The sequence below is a fragment of the Bubalus kerabau genome, chromosome 10 (genome assembly GCF_029407905.1).
Source record: "Bubalus kerabau isolate K-KA32 ecotype Philippines breed swamp buffalo chromosome 10, PCC_UOA_SB_1v2, whole genome shotgun sequence".
Taxonomy (NCBI): Eukaryota; Metazoa; Chordata; class Mammalia; order Artiodactyla; family Bovidae; genus Bubalus; species Bubalus kerabau.
Window position 1 is genome coordinate 47,886,759 of NC_073633.1, and position 18,549 is coordinate 47,905,307.

An 18,549-nucleotide genomic window follows, 5' to 3' on the forward strand; every position below is an offset into this window, starting at 1 on the left:
TCACTAACAAAAGGCAACCATCTTAGGGAAGAAACTCAACCTCCTTACTCACTGCTTAACATTTTCAAAGTGCTTAAAATGCTGGTTGGCATTTGATAGAAGCTCAGTAAATAGTAATAAAATATGAGCCTGAATATTTCTGAGTGAGAAAAGCACTTATGGTCATCATTACTATTTTAAAAAATATTTATTACACATCTGTTATATATAAGGGACTGCTCTAAGGGCCATGGGTTGTCACAGAGATGAAGAAGATACCATTCGTGCCTTCAAGGAGTTTATTAATATGCAACCCCATGGACTGTAGCCCACCAGACTCCTCTGTCCTTGGAATTCGCTAGGCAAGAACACTGGAGTGAGTAGCCATTCCCTTCTCCAGGGGATCTTCCCAACCCAGGGATCGAACCAGGGTCTCCTGCATTGCAGGCAGATTCTTTTTCATCTGAGCCATGAGGGAAGCCCATTACTAATAGGGAAGATAAGAATTATGTTTTATTTCATGTCAATTACCAAAACAAAATAAAAAACAATCAAGAGAAGCTGGGATCCTGCTTCCTGCATTTGTGTCTTAGAAGAAGCTGGTTTCTAAATCCCCACGTCTGCCTCCTGAAGAGATGCCGAGGTTTTGCTGTACTTCACGTGGGCCAGGGCATGGGGAGTTGCAGGTAGACCTTTGGAAATAGCAACAGTGGTACCTTTTGTTTGCCCTGTCACCTCCCACTCCCTCGTTGAGCCTCTGCCTCAGTTTACCTCTCTCTAAAACGAGGACAACTGCATTTGTTTCTTCCCAACTCCCTCCGTCCCTTGCACTCTGTGCTGATGAAAGCAGTAATAACTGTGACTCACGTGGAGCTTCCCAAGAACTGGTTTTACATCAAAGGTTTCTTGGGAATGTAGGAGTAAAAGCTGGCTTTTCAAAATGGCTGTTTCATTTTGCATTACTCTTCACCCCAGCTCTTTCCAGGATCTATGATGAGATTGGGGAGAGAGGGCAGCACAAAATGCCCATGGGGGAGCAAACAAGATGCCAGAAGACCTGGGGAAAGACCAGTTGTTCCCAGAGCCCACTCCTCTGCCCCCAGACAGCTCTTTGATCCCTGGGCACCATGTCCTTGAGGTCTGTATGTTGGGCAGTACTATCCCTACCCTAGGGCCACTCTCCTCCCCACCATACAGCAAGTGTGTGTGACCAGCCAACCATAGCTGACATCAGTGGGGGCTTCAAAATCATCCACATTTATGTTTCATTCTTTTGTTGGCTCGCTTATTCATTCTCAGTTTATTCAGCATTTACTGAGCACCAGTAGGTACTGTCTGGAAATCTTGCCTCCATTTGATACCAGGAAGAGTATGTATTTGTATTGACTTTTCTGTACAATTAGTTTCATTTACCAAGAGTGGTTTTGAACTTGAAAGTAGATGTTACTCACAACCTTTTCTGAAAGCTGTGTCTCAAGTTCGCAGGGAGGGGCCCACTTCTCCAAAGAAGTCTTACATATCCTGGCTCAGGTGAGCACATCCTCATGGGCATTCAGAAGACCCAGAGGTATCTTTGCACCGTCCCGGGCTGTCCCCAGGAAAATCAGAGCCACTTGGCTGCAACTAACAAGGACTCTTTGTGTTGATGGGGTTGAGTCACCTGACAGGTCTGAGATATAACTTCCTCCTCTGGGGCCAGGGGAACTGAATGCGAAAGACTAGAAGGATGGGTCAAAATGAAGATAAGATTTTACAGGACTCAAAGTAGAGTCTTGTACTTAGTGGTTAAAAGGGGGGAAAAAATGACAAAAGAAGAAGGAATCCCGTCTCGATGGTGCTGTGTGGGAAACTGACCTAGAGATTTTGTTTGACTGTAAACCAGGAGCTGACCCAGCATCTGGAAGACTGAACAGCCTTTGGCAGTGTTGGCAGAGTCACGAGTGTCTAGAGACGGAGATGGGGGCCCTCTGGGCTTGTCACAGGGCAAGGCCATATCTGAAATGTTTAGGCTCAGTTCTGGGTCCACACTTCAAGAGACACTTTAATATATTAGAAGGATCCCTCAGGTGTTTGTGTGAAACCACACCACGTGAAAAAACACTGGTGTTCAGCTAATTTATGGACTGGAATCTTTCTTCAAATAGTTGATTGGTCTGGTGGAAAGGAAGCCCAGAGAACTGCAGAAGGGCAACATCATTCTCAGATCACAACTTCCAGACCCCTGCACGTCAAAATTTGTTACGCATCTTCCCCTATCCTTTCATTCCCTCCTGGTCTCAGAAGAATTGTTGCTCTTCCTTCTTGGAGGTTGACCTCATCTCTCCCACTCCTCTTGGACATGCCTTGCCAATTACCTCCCCTTCCAGAATCTTTCATTTTTCCTTCTCTGCCGGCTACTTCCCATCCTGCAAATATGACAAAGGTAGCGATCTGGGCACCTACTATATGCCAAGTGCATGATGATTTGTCTGCCTTATCTTGGTTAATCCTCGCACCAACCCAACAAAGTATGAGATACCTTCTCCATTTAGAGATGAGGAAACTGAGGCTTCAAGGAATTCTGTGCTATTCATTCCCAAGCTCAAGCAATTGCAAAGTGACGAAACTAGGACTCACTTCAGGTTCATCTGCCTCCAGTACTCAGAACCTCACTTCTACTCAGGCTGTTAATAACTCTCCTCCTCTTCCCAGCCAAATTCCTTTAAAGAAGTTCCTTTTCATGTGTCTACTTCCTCACCTCTCATTCACTCCTCAGCCTGCTGCAGTCTGCTTTCTGCATTTACCCTCTGCAGAAATAGCACCACTTCCCTTCCAAGGTCATCAGAGACGTAATGGTCAATCCCAATGACCTTTTCTCAGTTCTCATTCCAGCCAGCCCTTCTGCCACATTTGACGTACTGAGCATGTACCCTTCTTCCTTCTGTGTCTGACTGAGCTCATTCGTTCCCACCACTGCACTTCTCACCCTTCTTATCCTCCTTCCAGTGTCATTAGTCATCTTAAAGGATCTGAGGACTCAGCTAAAGTTGGAAACCGGGAATCTGAGTCTGAGATTTCCCTGGTAGGGGTAGAGGTAAGACATAGTGTGCAAAGAATCGAACATGCTGGAAAGCATAGCTCCAGGGGTCCAACTGTCCTCATACCGCCAGTGGGTGCAGTTAGAGGGGGTGGGGAAGTTATAGAGCAGAAATAAAAGGGCCAGGAAGGGGGATTGGTAGAGTCTCAAAAAGCAGAGAAAGGTGGCAGGGCAGAAGACAGGGAATGAGATGGTGAAGTTGAAGGAAAAAGCAGGCTGAGACCCTGGGGAAAAGGTGACCATGATACAGAGCAGGTGAATATTGCTGGAATTATAGGAACACTGCAGGAATGTCAAGAAATTAAGAGTCTAGATTGTTGGGATGGTTAGCCAGCTCCACCTAGACTCTGACATTCCCCTAGATCATGGAAGGAGGTGGGCTGAATCCCCCTGACTCGAGCCTGGATCCCCTGTGAAGCTGTCTTCTCAGCAGCAAGTGTATGTACCCCTGGAGCCCATCGTCAGCCTCCAATTTGCCATGAGCTGGGGGTCCTGCTCCAGTGAAGGAGGGGTGTGAGTCCAGGCCTGTGCTGAGTGCCCTTCACATGGAGTTCCCACTGGGGGCCTGAAACCACTCGAGCAGCACCATGCTCAGCACGCAGAAGCACTGAATGAACCAAGAGATGAACAAATGCATTCATTTCCTGTGCCCCTGGCTCCAGTTCAGGTCAGCAGCGTTCTCTGAGCAGCCAGGCTCGGTGTGAAGGAATTAGACAGACGAGAGGAGAGGAGGGAGCCAAGGAGCAGCCTGCTTCCCAGGTGCTAATATCCTTGCTGATTCTAAATTACAGTGAAACCTTAGAGGGTTCCAAACACAGCCTCAATTTCTCTCTTCTGGGCTCAACATTTGCAAACCTCATTTCAAATCCCAGAAACTCTTTAGTCTGATGAACGACAGGAAGTCAGCCTTGGTGAGACCACTCAGAAATATCTGGCCTTGGAGCTGCCTGGTGGTCCAGTGGTTAAGAATTCACCTGGCAACACAGGGCACATGGGACATGCGCTGCAAGAAGAATAGCTGCTGCCCGCTGTAACTAGAGAGAAGCCTGTGCAAAGCAACCAAGACCCAGGGCAGCCAAAAGGACTAATAAATACATAAATAATTTAATAATGTATTACTGGTATATTAAAAAAAAAAAAAGAGAGACATCTGGCCTCTCAGTTACTGGGCCACCCCCCACCCCCAGAGTCACCAGCTGAACCAAGTCAAATGTGTGTCCACTGGACAGAGATGCTGCTAGGTCCTCAAGGGAAGCCTCTGGAAGCGGCATCCAATACAGCCTCTCCAGATTCTCCCAGTGGGGAAGGGGAGTTAACTGCTCATCTCCTTTGCTTCCTCTCCCATCTAATTTTACTCTGAAAGGAGTCTGAGGATCTCTTTTTATTTTCACATAGAAACAACTCCTGCCTCTAAAACCTTTGGAGTATTTCTTGGAGAACTACCTTTTGATTCTTTTCTGTCTGCACTAACAATAGCTAGAGGGTACAAGAGGTTCTCTTCCTAATTTCCAGGAGAAGAGCATAGGAGAAGAGCCTTCCAAGGAGAGCCCCACATCCCTCCTTGCTTTGCCCACACTGAAGTAGCCATATCTCCCTACTGTGTCTGGTTCTAAGTGGTGATGCTTCAGCAGAGCAGAGCTGATGATTCAGCTACACAGAAGCAGAGCTCTCCAACGGTGACCACCATGGGCTGCTACAGAGACTTCTAGAAGAGCCTCCCTCTCTGTCACTTGCCAGGTTGGCCATGAGTGTTCCTGCTGCAGGCCCTGGGCACCCAGGTTCCAGCTACAGGAGTTATGAAAACCCAAGCCACACTAGAGTATCCAACTGCTGTGGGTTTAACTTTTGTGGGCAGGCCTCCTCCATCAGTACCACAACCTCTGCCCCCAAACAGAAAGGGGGGAAGAAGCCAAAGAGAGGAGCTTAGGACAGTGGTGAGGAATGTATTGATCTACCAGACTTGGGGGGAAATCCTTTTACACAGAGCCAGCTTTGACGTTCAAGTAGAGCCATTTGCCAGAGGTTGGACCCAGACCTGAAGTGCCAGGATGTTGGTTCTGTTCAGATTCTGTGGGAAGATGCCAGGACTGAACCACTATGGTGACAACTGGCAAGCCTGGGGACATGTTCGCTTGCAGATGTGTGGCACAATATTGTAAAAAAAATTTTATCCAGTGTTAATAGACTGGAGAGTCACAGATTTATAGCTTCTTTTGGAGGAAAAAAAAAAATCAAAGGATATTCTAAACTGGGTTCTTGTGGCAAAATTGTCTGTGCTGGTTACACAGAATGGGTGGGGGGTGGGGCAATGTTCTCCGAAGTCCCCTCTATGCCCATGTCATCCCTCACACACAGCCAGGTGCTATCGATCCTGAACTCATGCCGCTGTTTTTCTTACAGTAGAGGGAGATTTCTCAATGTGCCCTTTGCCACCAAGTGATTTTTCCACACTGGATCTCCAAGCTCCTTTTGGCATTTGAATTTGCAACCCTTGGATTTGCACCTAAGAACAGCAGGAGCCACAGGAATGGCCATTCCAGCCCACAGGACTCTCCCCTGCTCCCCATTTTGCTTGTTTCCACATATCCTTGTCTGTTGCCCTCATTCTCTTTCAGCAGAGATGCCCTGGCCATGTAGTTAGGATCATGGCCACCAGAAACCTCAGTTTAGAAATCCCAGTAGAAAAAAAAGAGCTTCTTTTCTCTACTTCTTTTTTTTTTTTTTTTTTTTTTGGCTTTGTCCAGCTGACAAAGCCTCCAAAAACTATGAACCATGTTACCTATGTTCCTCCTAAACCCTAACCATTTTTCTCTACTTCTGAAAATCAAACCTAGTAAAGAATGCTGGCCCCACATGGGGCATGTGCCTCAGAGCTGCAAGATGTTGTCTTTGTAATCCAGCACTTAAGTAGCTGGTCATTGTTCTAAGCAGGTCACAGATAGTAACTTATCGAATCCTGTTTTTTAAAGAAAGCCTATGATTTAGGTTCCATGACTGGCTCTGATACAAATGAAGAAACTGAGGTACAGATAAGTTAAGCTGCTTTCCCAAGGCCACACGGCTATTAAGAGGTAGAACTAGAATTTGAACCAGATTGTCTAGCTTCGTCTGTAGAACTGAGTTCTAGGGGGGTGAGAATAAAAGCTGACAAGCCTCAAGGTATGAGTCAAGAAGTCACAGCACCTCTCTTGCTACATCCTACTGGTCAAAGTCAGTCACAGGACCAGCTCTGGACTTGTTGGAAAAAGTTGTCTACATAGGAATGGGAGGAATTTAGGACTATTTTTTGCAATTTGCCATATCTTCTCATTTTCTATAACCTCATTTCAATAAACTTGGCATGTGTCTGGCACTCGAAGATGACAACTCATAGTATGTGTGGGAGAAGGTGGCAAACCCTGCTATGTCCCAACTCATTATTCATTCTCTACTTCTCTCTTATTGACAGAACCCCAGTTCTTTTTTTTTTTTTTTCAGGGTGGCGATGTGCCCAGGTACAAGTATTCCCCTTCCCAGATGCCCTCATAGCTGGGCTGACCATGTGACCCGGTTTTGGCCTATGAATGTAACTAGACGTCTCCTGGGCAGGGCCTCTAGGACAGCTGTCCTTTTCTCAGTAAAAGGGAAGAGGCTCTGTGTCCCTGGCCATTTGCCTTTCCCCTTCCTGTCTCATTCCTGCCTGGATCCCATATGCAACAGTTTGGGGTGGATCAGCCATCTGGAAACCACGAGGATGTCATGTAGGATGGCGCAAAAGGGCCACAGAAGCCTGATCCCTGATGGCACCACGGGGCCTCTGCTCTAGTCCTGGATGCCCTATCTCTGACCTTCTCGTCATCTGAGAAAAATAACCCCTCCTTGTTTATGCCACAGTTAAGAGTTGTGGATTCAGCTACTGAAAAAAGGAGTGACAAGAAAATGAGACTGAAAAGCGGGCAGAAGGCTGGCTGTGAAGCGTTGTGACTATTAGGAAGACCTGGCAGCTGCTGTGAACGCTGCAGTGAGTTTCTGCCTTGTTATATGCACATGTGCTTTTGTGTGTGTTTGATGTATGGGCATCTGGATGTATGTGTGTTTGGGTGTGGGAGCGAATGTGTGCATGGAAGGAAATACTATAGTCATGGAAAAATTTTAAATCAAACTGGAGCCCAGATTTTGAAAGATTGAAAGAACAACGTTGAAAGTGAAACGGTCAGTTTAATGGTGATGACTATAAACCGAGTACTTAGTTTTGTTTTTTTTTAAGATGTCAGGATAGGAGAGTGTAGTTTCACAGCCTGGGGGCTTGGGTTGACTGCAAAGGCTAAGAATGAGCTCACAGAGTAAGCTTCCAGCGCCAGGAGCTCTGGCTTACCCTCTGGCTGTGATGATTATCTAGGATCCAGAACAGAGAGCGGACCGCCCAGCCTCTGCACGGTCAGAACACTGGAAGCCTGCACCATGTCCACCCCAGGACCAGTGAATGGAGCCCAGCCAGAGGACGAGGCAGAGATCTGGGAAAGTTTGACTTGGACAAGAGAAGACCTGGAGGGGCCTGATGGGATAATAACTATAATAAGTCATCTATCACTATGTAGAAACCACACCTAAAACTTGGTGTCTTAAACCAACAACGGCCAGTCATTTGCTCACAATTCTGCAGTCTGGGTTGGAGATTTTTTCTCTACCGCATGTGGTGCAGTGGCGTGGGCTGGGCTCACTGATGCATTCACAGCCAGCTGGCAGATTACTGGGGCTGAAGGAGCCACGATTGCTTCATTGACATGTCTGTCTCCTTCAATGAGATGATTGGACTGGCCGCGCCCCTGTCCCCAGCATGCTCGTTCATCTTCCTTCTCCACATGGTCTCGCATCCTCAGGGAGGCTAGCCCAGACTTCATGACTTCTCAGGACAGCAAGATGGTAAAAGTAGATGCTACAAAGCTTTGAATGCCCAGGACTGAAATTTTTGTCACATTGGTACTGAACCAAGCACATCATGAGAGCAGCCCAGATATAATGTGGAAATGGGCCATGCAGCAGTATGATTTCAGGAGCGTGATTCATTGGGGGCTATTTTGTAACAGTCTATCAAGATAAATAATCTTTATTATTTCTATAGACTTTATAGTTCACATAGGATATTTACTTGCACTATCTTAATTGATCCTTACCACTAAGTTGAGAGATGGTCAGTGATATGCTGGTAAAACAAAACATAAGCCAATAAGAAGTCCCAATTTATAGCATTTGCCAATGTTTATGGTGTAAATACTCCCACTGTGGCTCATTTTAAGCACCCAGCATGAGATCACGGGGCAAAGAGGAAAGAGGAGACACACTCTGGTTCCAGCACACCACTCTATCCAGTGGGGACCAACCCCATTTGCAGATAAGGTTAAGGGACTTCCTCAAAATCACAAACACAACCAACAGCGGCAGACACAGGACTCCTCCAAATCCAGATTTTATGTTCTGGTCACCCTGCTTCCTAGATATTTTCTTCGAACATTTGAAAGGCTGCTATGCAGGAGAAGTTGCTATAGTCTAGATTGCCCTAGAAGGTAAAGTAAGAGTCAATATGAGTGTTAGAGAGACTTCAGCTTAAGAAAGTCAGTATGCAAATAGATTCTGCCAGACTAGAGCCACCCAGAGAATGGACTGCTTTGTGCCTGTAACAAAGTGTCTCCCAGAGGCCAGATCTTTGAAGATTTTCTAATTAGAGGAGAAGTTGAACTAGATAACCTATGAGACCCCATTTATGTCTCAGATTCTTGTTTTAAGAATGTTCCAAACCCCCAAATCTGGAATATACTTACTGGCCTTTTGAGACCAAAGGAGGCACGACAAGGAAAGGGAAGAGAATGGAAGAAGGGAAGAAGGAAAGAAGGTGCATGTTGAATCTGGGAGGAACTTGGCCAGCTGAAGAGTCTCTGTCCTAGAGAGCTCTATCCAGGGTTGGGAAACGGGTCTCCACTAGGGTGGCTCTGGTCCAAGGGACAGAGCCATATGACTCACGATGCAGAGACACAATATTTACTTTATCCCAAGTCAATTAAAATGGCAGCAGACAGCTCCAGACCTTTTGTCTGAAATGTCGGGAGGGATGTTCTCAGTGCAGTAGAATGCAACGCCTGATATTATAGCCTGGCTGTTTAGATAATGCTCTTTCTTTCCAAACAGGCTTTCCTAATTTTTCTCAGAAAGCTTGCTGAGGACTTAGCATTTAGTCTCTTTGGCTTAACCAGAACCCAACTGCTCCTCTGCTTGGCCCCAGCTCTGGAGAAGAATAGATGCTCTGCTTGAGGGTCTGACAGTCTTAGACACTTTCCACTCAGCTCTGGGGGCTTCCTGAAGCAATTAAATTTTCTGGTTTTATAATGAGAACCACAAAACTGGAAGCTTTCCTGAAGGAACAGCTCAAAACTTGAGGAATAAATCTCGGCATTTGGGAATAAACACCTGGGATGTTTCCTGGAATGACTCAAGCGTCACCACCCATGCCAAGAAATTACACGGGTAATCATGCAGCCTGGGAGCTTCCAGAGAATGCCCAAGACAGTTACTGAAGTAGATAATTCACCTCTGAGAACATGTCTTTCAGCTCAAAAATTGCAAAAGGTCGTGTATCTGGTTCTGAGAAACTGTTATTTTCTTGTGCTGAACCCAAAGAAAGGTAAGTAGTTGACAATGAGTGAAGCCTGGCCCTGCTCTTTCAGCAGGACCAGCCCCATCAGAGACTTTCAAGGACACTTTCACATCAAGATTTCCAGTCACAAAAAAAACATGAGGTTGGCCAAAAAGTTTGTTCGGGGTTTCCCAGAAACAGTTACGGAAAAACCCAAATGAACTTTTTGGCCAACCCAATATTAGCAAAACAAATACAACAATACATAAAAAGGATCACATACTATGATCAAGTTGGATTTATCCTAGGGTCACAGTATGGTTCAACAGATACAAATCAATATGATACACCACATCAACTAAAGAAAAGACAAAAACCACATGATCATCTCAATAGATGTGGAAAAAGCATTTTATAAAATTAAACATCCATTCATGACAAAACCCAAAATGGGTACAGAGGGAACATCTGTCTCAACATAATAAAAGCTATTTATGACAATCCCAGTTAACCTAGTACTCAATGGTGAAAAGCTGAAAGCCTTCCCACATCAAGATTCCCTATTGCCTACTGGGTGACATGCTCCCCAAAGTTCAGTGGCTCCATCACCCATGGGTAGAAGAGTCTGAAATGGCTGGGCAGGATGTGAAATAAGAAGCAAGGATGGTCTCAAGAGCTTCTCCCCAGGAGACAGGTACTGGGGTGGCTGCACTCCCCTCTGAAACACATTTACACACTAAAGAAGCATCATCTATTTACATGCAAATCATTACCAGCTCTGGAAACTGGGGGAGCTCTCTCTCCAGGAGCAGAGTAGCCTCGGTTATCTCTGTTTGGCTCTTGCACAGAAATATGTCAGGGAAACAGGGTAGCAGCTATCAGATCAGAGCCTCCCATTCCCATTTCCTTGCTCAGCAAATGGTAGGACTTGCATCCACCCTGGGCCTAGAGTCAGCTCCAGGGCTTAGGTCCTGGGGTTGTTTCACAAGACCCAAGTTCCTTTCTCTTCCTCCTCTTTCCCTTCTTCACTCTTTTCTTCACTAACCTCAAATGACTAGAATCACAGACCTTACAAAACTTAAAGACCATGTTAGTTCAAACACTTGACTTTACAGAAAGGACCCAGAGATGAAGAGCAGAGATGCAGACTTATGAAAGACACTTGACTAGTTGATAAAAGAGTATAGCAGATGAGATGGGTTGTCACTGCTGGGATTAAGTTATAAAATATGGTGACTTCTACCTTGGGCTCTCTCTTCCTCTCTCTCTTCTATCAGTTGCTCTGGGGGAAGTCAGCTGCCACATTACTAGACCAGGAAATTGATGGGCAAGCCCTGTTGCTCCTTACCCTCACCATCATTCAAGAGTAAAAGGACTGGGCTTCCCTAGTGACTCAGTGGTAAAGAATCCACTTGCCAATTCAGGAGACATGGGGTCCATTGCTGATCTGGGAAGATCCCACATGCTGCAGAGTAACTAAGCCTGTGTGCTACAACTATTGAGCCTGCGCTCTAGAGCCCAGGAGCTGCAACTACTGAGCCCTGCAGACCCTAGAACCCATGCTCCCCCTGCACACTGCAACTAGAGGGTAGCCCCTGCTTGCAGCAACTAGAAAAAAGCCCATGCAGAAAAAAGACCTAGCACAGCCAAAAATACAATAAATAAATCTTGAAAAAAATTTAAGTATATGAACTTAAAATTGAGCCCTGACATCAAATTTTGCCATCACATAGAGAGGATCAAGTCTGCCTTTTTTGTGAACAGTTTGCCAGCTGAGAAGGACAACCAACGTGAGCTGTATCTTTGAAGCACAAATGCAGCAAATGCTTCACCTTGCTCTACAGATGGAGCTGAAAGAGTCCTGGGGCTTTGGGCCCTGCAGGTGTCAATTTGCACTCACTACACTTTCAGGCAATGCCAAAGAATGCTCAAACTACCACACAGTTGCACTCATCTCACATGCTAGTAAAGTAATGCTCAAAATTCTCCAAGCCAGGCTTCAGCAATATGTGAACCGTGAACTTCCTGATGTTCAAGCTGGTTTTAGAAAAGGCAGAGGAACCAGAGATCAAATTGCCAACATCCGCTGGATCATGGAAAAAGCAAGAGAGTTCCAGAAAAACATCTATTTCTGCTTTATTGACTATGCCAAAGCCTTTGACTGTGTGGATCACAATAAACTCTGGAAAATTCTGAAAGAGATGGGAATACCAGACCACCTGAACTGCCTCTTGAGAAATCTGTATGCAGGTCAGGAAGCAACAGTTAGAACTGGACATGGAACAACAGACTGGTTCCAAATAGGAAAAGGAGTTCGTCAAGGCTGTATATTGTCACCCTGCTTATTTAACTTCTATGCAGAATACATCATGAGAAACGCTGGACTGGAAGAAACACAAGCTGGAATCAAGATTGCCGGGAGAAATATCAATAACCTCAGATATGCAGATGACACCACCCTTATGGCAGAACGTGAAGAGGAACTCAAAAGCCTCTTGATGAAAGTGAAAGTGGAGAGTGAAAAAGTTGGCTTAAAGCTCAACATTCAGAAAACGAAGATCATGGCATCCGGTCCCATCACTTCATGGGAAATAGATGGGGAAACAGTGGAAACAGTGTCAGACTTTATTTTTGGGGGCTCCAAAATCACTGCAGATGGTGACTGCAGCCATGAAATTAAAAGACGCTTACTCCTTGAAAGGAAAGTTATGTCCAACCTAGATAGCATATTCAAAAGCAGAGACATTACTTTGTCAACAAAGGTCTTTCTAGTCAAGGCTATGGTTTTTCCTGTGGTCATGTATGGATGTGAGAGTTGGACTGTGAAGAAGGCTGAGCACTGAAGAATTGATGCTTTTGAACTGTGGTGTTGGAGAAGACTCTTGAGAGTCCCTTGGACTGCAAGGAGATCCAACCAGTCCATTCTGAAGGAGATAAGCCCTGGGATTTCTTTAGAAGAAATGATGCCAAAGCTGAAACTCCAGTCCTTTGGCCACCTCATGCGAAGAGTTGACTCATTGGAAAAGACCTTGATGCTGGGAAAGATTGGGGGCAGGAGGAGAAGGGGATGACAGAGGGTGAGATGGCTGGATGGCATCACTGACTCGATGGATGTGAGTCTGAGTGAGCTCCGGGAGTTGGTGATGGACAGGGAGGCCTGTTGTGCTGCGATTCATGGGGTCGCAAAGAGTCGGACACAACTGAGTGACTGAACTGAACTGAACTGAACTGACACTTTCAGAGAAGGAGGACCCACACTGAGAAAGCAAAAACTGCACAGAAGTGGCTGTCCTGTCAGTGAAAATGTGGCATCTCTTGTTCAGTAGATTGCAGTTTTTAAAAAAGTAAAGGTTGTGAAGAAAAGACTCATATAAGAAGAATGAGCATTTCCATGGGTGCAGTCTGAAAACAAAGAATAATCTCAGCTGCTGGGAAGCACCGTTTTGGTTTCTTTTTGTTCTTTCTTTTCCTTCTCACTGTAGACTGAACTTTGTTCTCCACTTTCTCTTTCTTGGAAAGAGAGGACACAGTTTTAAGTCAGCACTGATTTGGGATTGTGCCTAAGGCACAATCAGTGCTTCATTGTCATTGTGTTTTTAAGCTTTTTAAAATTAAAACAGTTCTTTGGGGAATGAAAAAAAGTGAAATGTCGTGAGGACACTCAGGCAGGCTATGAGATGTTCATATCGTGGGGCCCTGAAGTCTGGCCAACCACCAGTGAGGAATGAAGTTCTGCTGACAAGCATATGGCTGAGCTTACAAGCAGATCCTTCCCCAGTTGAGCCTTCAGATAACTGCAGTCCCCAGCCAACCACTGAACTGCAATCTCATGAGAGACCATCCTGAATTCCTAACTCAGAAACTGTGAGATGATAAATGTTTGTTGCTTCAGCTGCTAAGTTTAAGAGTAATTTGTTATGCAGGAGTGGATAAAAACACTGGGCTTTTTTTATTTCTTCTCTTCTTGGTTGTTTTAATTTTCCCTTTGGGAGAAAGAGATGAGGGCAAATTCCAGCTTACCAGTCAACAAGACCTTGTCCTCTACCACTTTAAGAGATGAAACTGTGGCAAATTAGGAATAAAAAAAGAAGGAGCTTCCATGGAGGCCTGGGGCAAGAGCCTCCTGAGCAAAGAACTAAGTGTCTTTCCAAGCCTAAGTGAAAGAATTTCAATTCATGGGCTGCTAGAAAGCTCCAACTTTCTTTATAGAAGTTTTGAGTATGCGGCCACTGCAAATGCTAACTGCGGATGATGCCTTATGTATAAACCTGACAGAGCTATAGAAATGGTGTCTTGGCTGCAACAAAGATAGAGCCTGAATTCCAAATGGCCTCCCCACCCCCATCCACTCCCATGGTGGACCAGTCTAACCCTGTCTGCCTTATACACGCTACCAAGAGAAAAGGCTCTTTGACAGGGGCCTGAGCAAATGACATCCTACAAATGCATATATTCAGCAGAATATGGTCACAAGTGCTCTTTCTGACAAACTTACTCATTGAAGGGTCCAAAACTGCAGGTTCTTAAGCAGCAGGCTGCATCCTCTGCATTCTATCCTGTGTGCTCAGAAGTGAGCCTTGTCTTGCTTTCTCTCCAGAAAACCTAGAGCTGGAAGCAAAACGGGTTTTCCAATGCCCAGCATTCATTTCCTAAAATATAGCTAAACTAGGTTAATGCTTTTTTTTTTTTGCCCTTGAAGTACAGATTCAGAGCTTCTGGGAAACATCCTAGCTTCTTGTTTTAAAGATCCAACAAGAATGTAGTTGTCTCCGTAGTTGTCACCTTCCGTTAAGGAAGACTTTCAATTCAATGCTGGAAGCAGACAAGCCATAGGGGGTGGGCCTGACTGGCTCTCCCGGGTCCCTTAGAGAGAGTGGTGTGGGCCATGCATGGTCTGCAATGGCATGGCATCTTACTGCACAAAATAGTGCCAAGTTCATTTGGTACAGCTGGGGCAGGGCTGGAGGCGTTCTTAGGACCTATTATATGTGAGCCAACAACCTCATCTGTCCAGCTGTTCCTTGGTCTTCTAAAGGAGACCAGGAAGTAAAAGAAAATGAAGAAGTGGGAGCCAGAAGTCAGTTTCCGCCAATAGAACAATGGGTGCCATTGTGCTTCTCACATGGCAACAACTGCTCTCAAGGAGCATATAATAGCATTACACACACACTGTTACCATCGTGAGAACCTCCCCATGGGAACTTCTGGATGCAGTCTTTTGGAGTTTGAGGGATCTGGGAAGACCATTCCAGTAAAAGGGAGATCCTATAGAAAAGTTGGGGAGGGGCCAGTTCTTGGGTGACCTCTCCAAGCAAGAGAAAATGCAAATATGTGCTTTAGGAGTTTCCCCCAAAACCAATGCAAATCTTTCTCAATGCAAAAGCCATGCTTTCCTCTTACTATTAAAGAGTCCTGGTCTTGCTTCTGGAAAGCTTCCAAGGACAGAGGCTAAACAGATACCAAACTCACTGGAAAGGAAGAGCTCCTCAGAGCTCGGAAATGATTGTTTCACACGGTTTCTTGCCCCTTGTCTTGAACTGTGCTCAAGCCAAACTCTGCAAAAACGCCAAATGGGGGCTCCTGGGTATGCGTTGTGATTCCGGGCCCTCTCAGAGGAAGGCTGAGGTGGAATCACAGAGGTGATGTGGAGTGCTAACAAGAGCATGTCACTTGAGTCCTGCCTCAGAAAGTTCCTTAACTTCTCCCCAGCCTCTGTTTCATCTGCTTTGTGGAGATAATACATATTTTATGAGTTTTTTTTTTTTTTTTTTTAGTGAGACATCAATGAGACAATGTATGTGAATGAGGTTTGAAAAATAAAAAATAATCTCTGGATTCCATTTAATCACTTGTGCTCTACCACATTAATAGTCCAGTGACTGAGGGTCAGTAGGGGAGGCCTTGCCATGGGCTCCACGCTGTATGAGATCTCATGCCAGGCCTACTTGAAAGCCCTGCTCCACCATATGATGAGGAATGTCTGGTGGGCCAACTTAGTAGTCCTGGGACATCCCTAAGTTGATGGAGTGATGCTTCTGGAAGATCTTGGGTTTAGTCCCTCCTCTTCCTTCTGTCCATCTAGTATTGCTTTCTCTCTACAAATGTGGTATCTGTGTTCCATTTCTCATAACCTGTGATGTTTACAGATCAAAATATCAGTTTCTAAAAACTCACTGGCCCAACTAGCCTTGACCCCAATCTGAAAGGCCTACTGGGGATTACTAGCTGGATGTCTACCCTACTTTAAATTTTTTAAAAAGGATATCTTTTTCTTGAAATGCTTCCAACTCTCAACTATGATAAGCTAGTCAGTAAAGGATTATGTATTTATTTACCCTTTACTCTCCTGTGTTCCCTATTCCAACCTGTTACCAAAACCCTGTACCTCTTCCTTCAAGGCAACTCTTGAAGTCCATTGATTCTTTCCAGGTCTTCTCTTGCTATCCTGCTTAAGTCTTCCTTTTCTGATATCTGGATTCCTGTCTCTACTTCTTAGTACTTGTTCACCTCCAACTCTCTCTCTCTCATTTATCTGACACAACTTAATCTTTGACATCAGTCAGTTTAGGCTAGGCTATACTGAAGTAACAGATGACCCTAAAATCTCAGTGGCTTAACACAACGAATGGTTATATCTTATTTACCTTACGTATATATCCATCATGGCCTTGCTCTGGCTCTACTCCAAGTTGTTTCATTCTGGGATCCAAGCTGATGGAGGCCTCCCTATCTGGGACAGTGGTGTTCCCAGTGCAAAGGGAAACAAGAACATGGAGAGCCATGGTTCGGTTATCTTTTGCCTAGAAATGACATAATTCCATTTTACTCACACTTTATTGGCAAAAGCATCACATGGCCAAGTCTGCTGTCATCTGGGGGAATCCCTCCCCAGGGAGGGGAAACATAATTGTGAACACTGCTACAATCTGCTCACTTCAGCCTTCTGTTTCCCTCTCACGACTCAAATGCCATGTGTTGAAACCCCAGCCACGTCATGGCCCCAGGAAGCCTACTCTCTCTGGCTCAGAGTGCTTTCTCTTTCCTAAGACCTTTGGTTGACTTTATAATCAAAAGGCCCCATACTGGATTTGTTTTAGGTGTCTGTCTGCACATAACCCTTGGGTGGTCTTGTGATCCACTACTCCTGGCCAAAGCTGACTGGACTTTCAAGGATGGCAACGGATCCAAGGATAACCAAATCCAGGCTCACAGAGGCCTAGAAGCTGGCCCAATCAAATGTAGAAAGAACCACCAGGCGACTGCCAAATACGGAAAAAATATACTGCTTGGGATAGTAGTTAAGGCTCAAAAGATGCTTTGAGGTAGAGTCAGAGCAGGTGGAAGCTTTGGGTAAGTTGAGATTAGGAGAGAATTGAAACTGAACTTCTTAGAGAGAGAGGCAGGGGCCAAATGCATGGAGAGTGCGGAGACACCATGAGAAAGGGTGGGGCCCTTCCACAACAGGGTGGAGAAGACTCGCCAGGCCTCTGGAGCCAACCACCTGGACTCTTACAATCCATACCCATTTCCCATTCCCACAGAGAGAGAGTGGTCTCAGCAAATCCCGAATAAAGCCACTTTGAGCTTAGAGAAACATCAGTTGTCAACTCATTTCACACAAGTTTAGTTTGATCTTCCTATTTAGACTTTAAGCCCCTAAAATCAAGGCGCACATTGTGTTCACCACGAGCCTGGCACAGTGCAGGCCGCCGTATGTATTCTACAAATGGCTTTCCCTCAATTTCCACACACCTTTGCCTCATTATCATGATCATCTTCTCTGCAGCCAATGCTATAAAATCAACCCAAAGCATTACTGTAGAATTAACGAGAAAGGAAATACAAATTTCCTTACTCAGGAAACAATCTCTGTACCCACTTAGCACAGACTTCTGGGACCTTAATAGCCAGTGTGCTGTGCACCATGGACACAGAATGGACTTTTCACAACGGCACAGCCCCATCTCATGGCTTCTCATTCAGCTCCCCCGGGGTGAATTGCTGAGTCCCAGATTCAGCCTCTTAAAAATGGGGTTAGCATCTGGTTATGGTGAGGCATATATGGTAGATATAAAGGACTATCGGCAGAACAAGAAGCAACACAGATGCTTCCAAGCTACAAGTCCTCATCTGCTTCACACAATACCCGCTGTGCCCAAAGCAGCCTGAGTCTAGACTATGGGGATAAGAGGTGGTACCAGGGGGCAGATGGGAGGAGCCAGCTGTGGTCGCTGGGCTGGCTGGCTTGCTTCTGCCTTTGCATGTTTCTCTTCCCCCATCCCTTCTGCCTTCCAATCCCGCAGTGGAAAGCAAAGGGTGTGTGTGTGTGCACAGCGAGGCAGGGGAAGCCGCATACAATTTTTTCCTGTGTGTGTTTGTACACATACCAGAATCATTCAACAGAGAAAGATTTTAGTGTGGGTCTGAAAAGACTACATAACTTGAAGTATTCTTACCCATCTAGATACTGATTTTTCTGCCAGGAAAATGAAAAAAATAGCAGAGATGATAGATAGATAGACAGATAGATAGATATTCACAGGCAGACCTTGCCAGTTAGTGTCAGCCCTTCTCCCCTGGGAAGTCTCCTTGTGTCACGTGACTCCAGGAGGAGAGCAGAGAAGCCCCTTCTGAGCTTACTGTGGCTGCCACTGGCTGCCTGCCTGAAGGGGCGAGAGGACTCCCTGGGGTCTCTGTCAAGGGGAATGACCCAGGAGACTCCAATTGCCCTTAATGTCTTCATACCCCGATGAGAGGCAGCAGGGAAATCACTTGAGACCATGTCACCAGACTCCTCTGTTGCTGGCACTTAAAGGGACCTCACATTAGAGGCTAGGGTTGCCCTAATCAAGTCCCACAAACTGTGTGGCTTAAACAACAGAAATGG

General features: G+C 45.5%; 1 long non-coding RNA gene across 1 annotated transcript in view; it reads right to left on the reverse strand.

Annotated features, from left to right (window-relative positions):
- Nucleotides 1-251: 251 nt before the first annotated feature.
- LOC129621307 (uncharacterized) overlaps nt 252-18,549 on the reverse strand; it is a 52,054-nt gene continuing 33,756 nt past the window's right edge. Inside the window, exon 3 of the long non-coding RNA XR_008699213.1 lies at nt 252-671. This is a non-coding gene — a long non-coding RNA (uncharacterized LOC129621307). The remainder of the gene's footprint in view (nt 672-18,549) is intronic.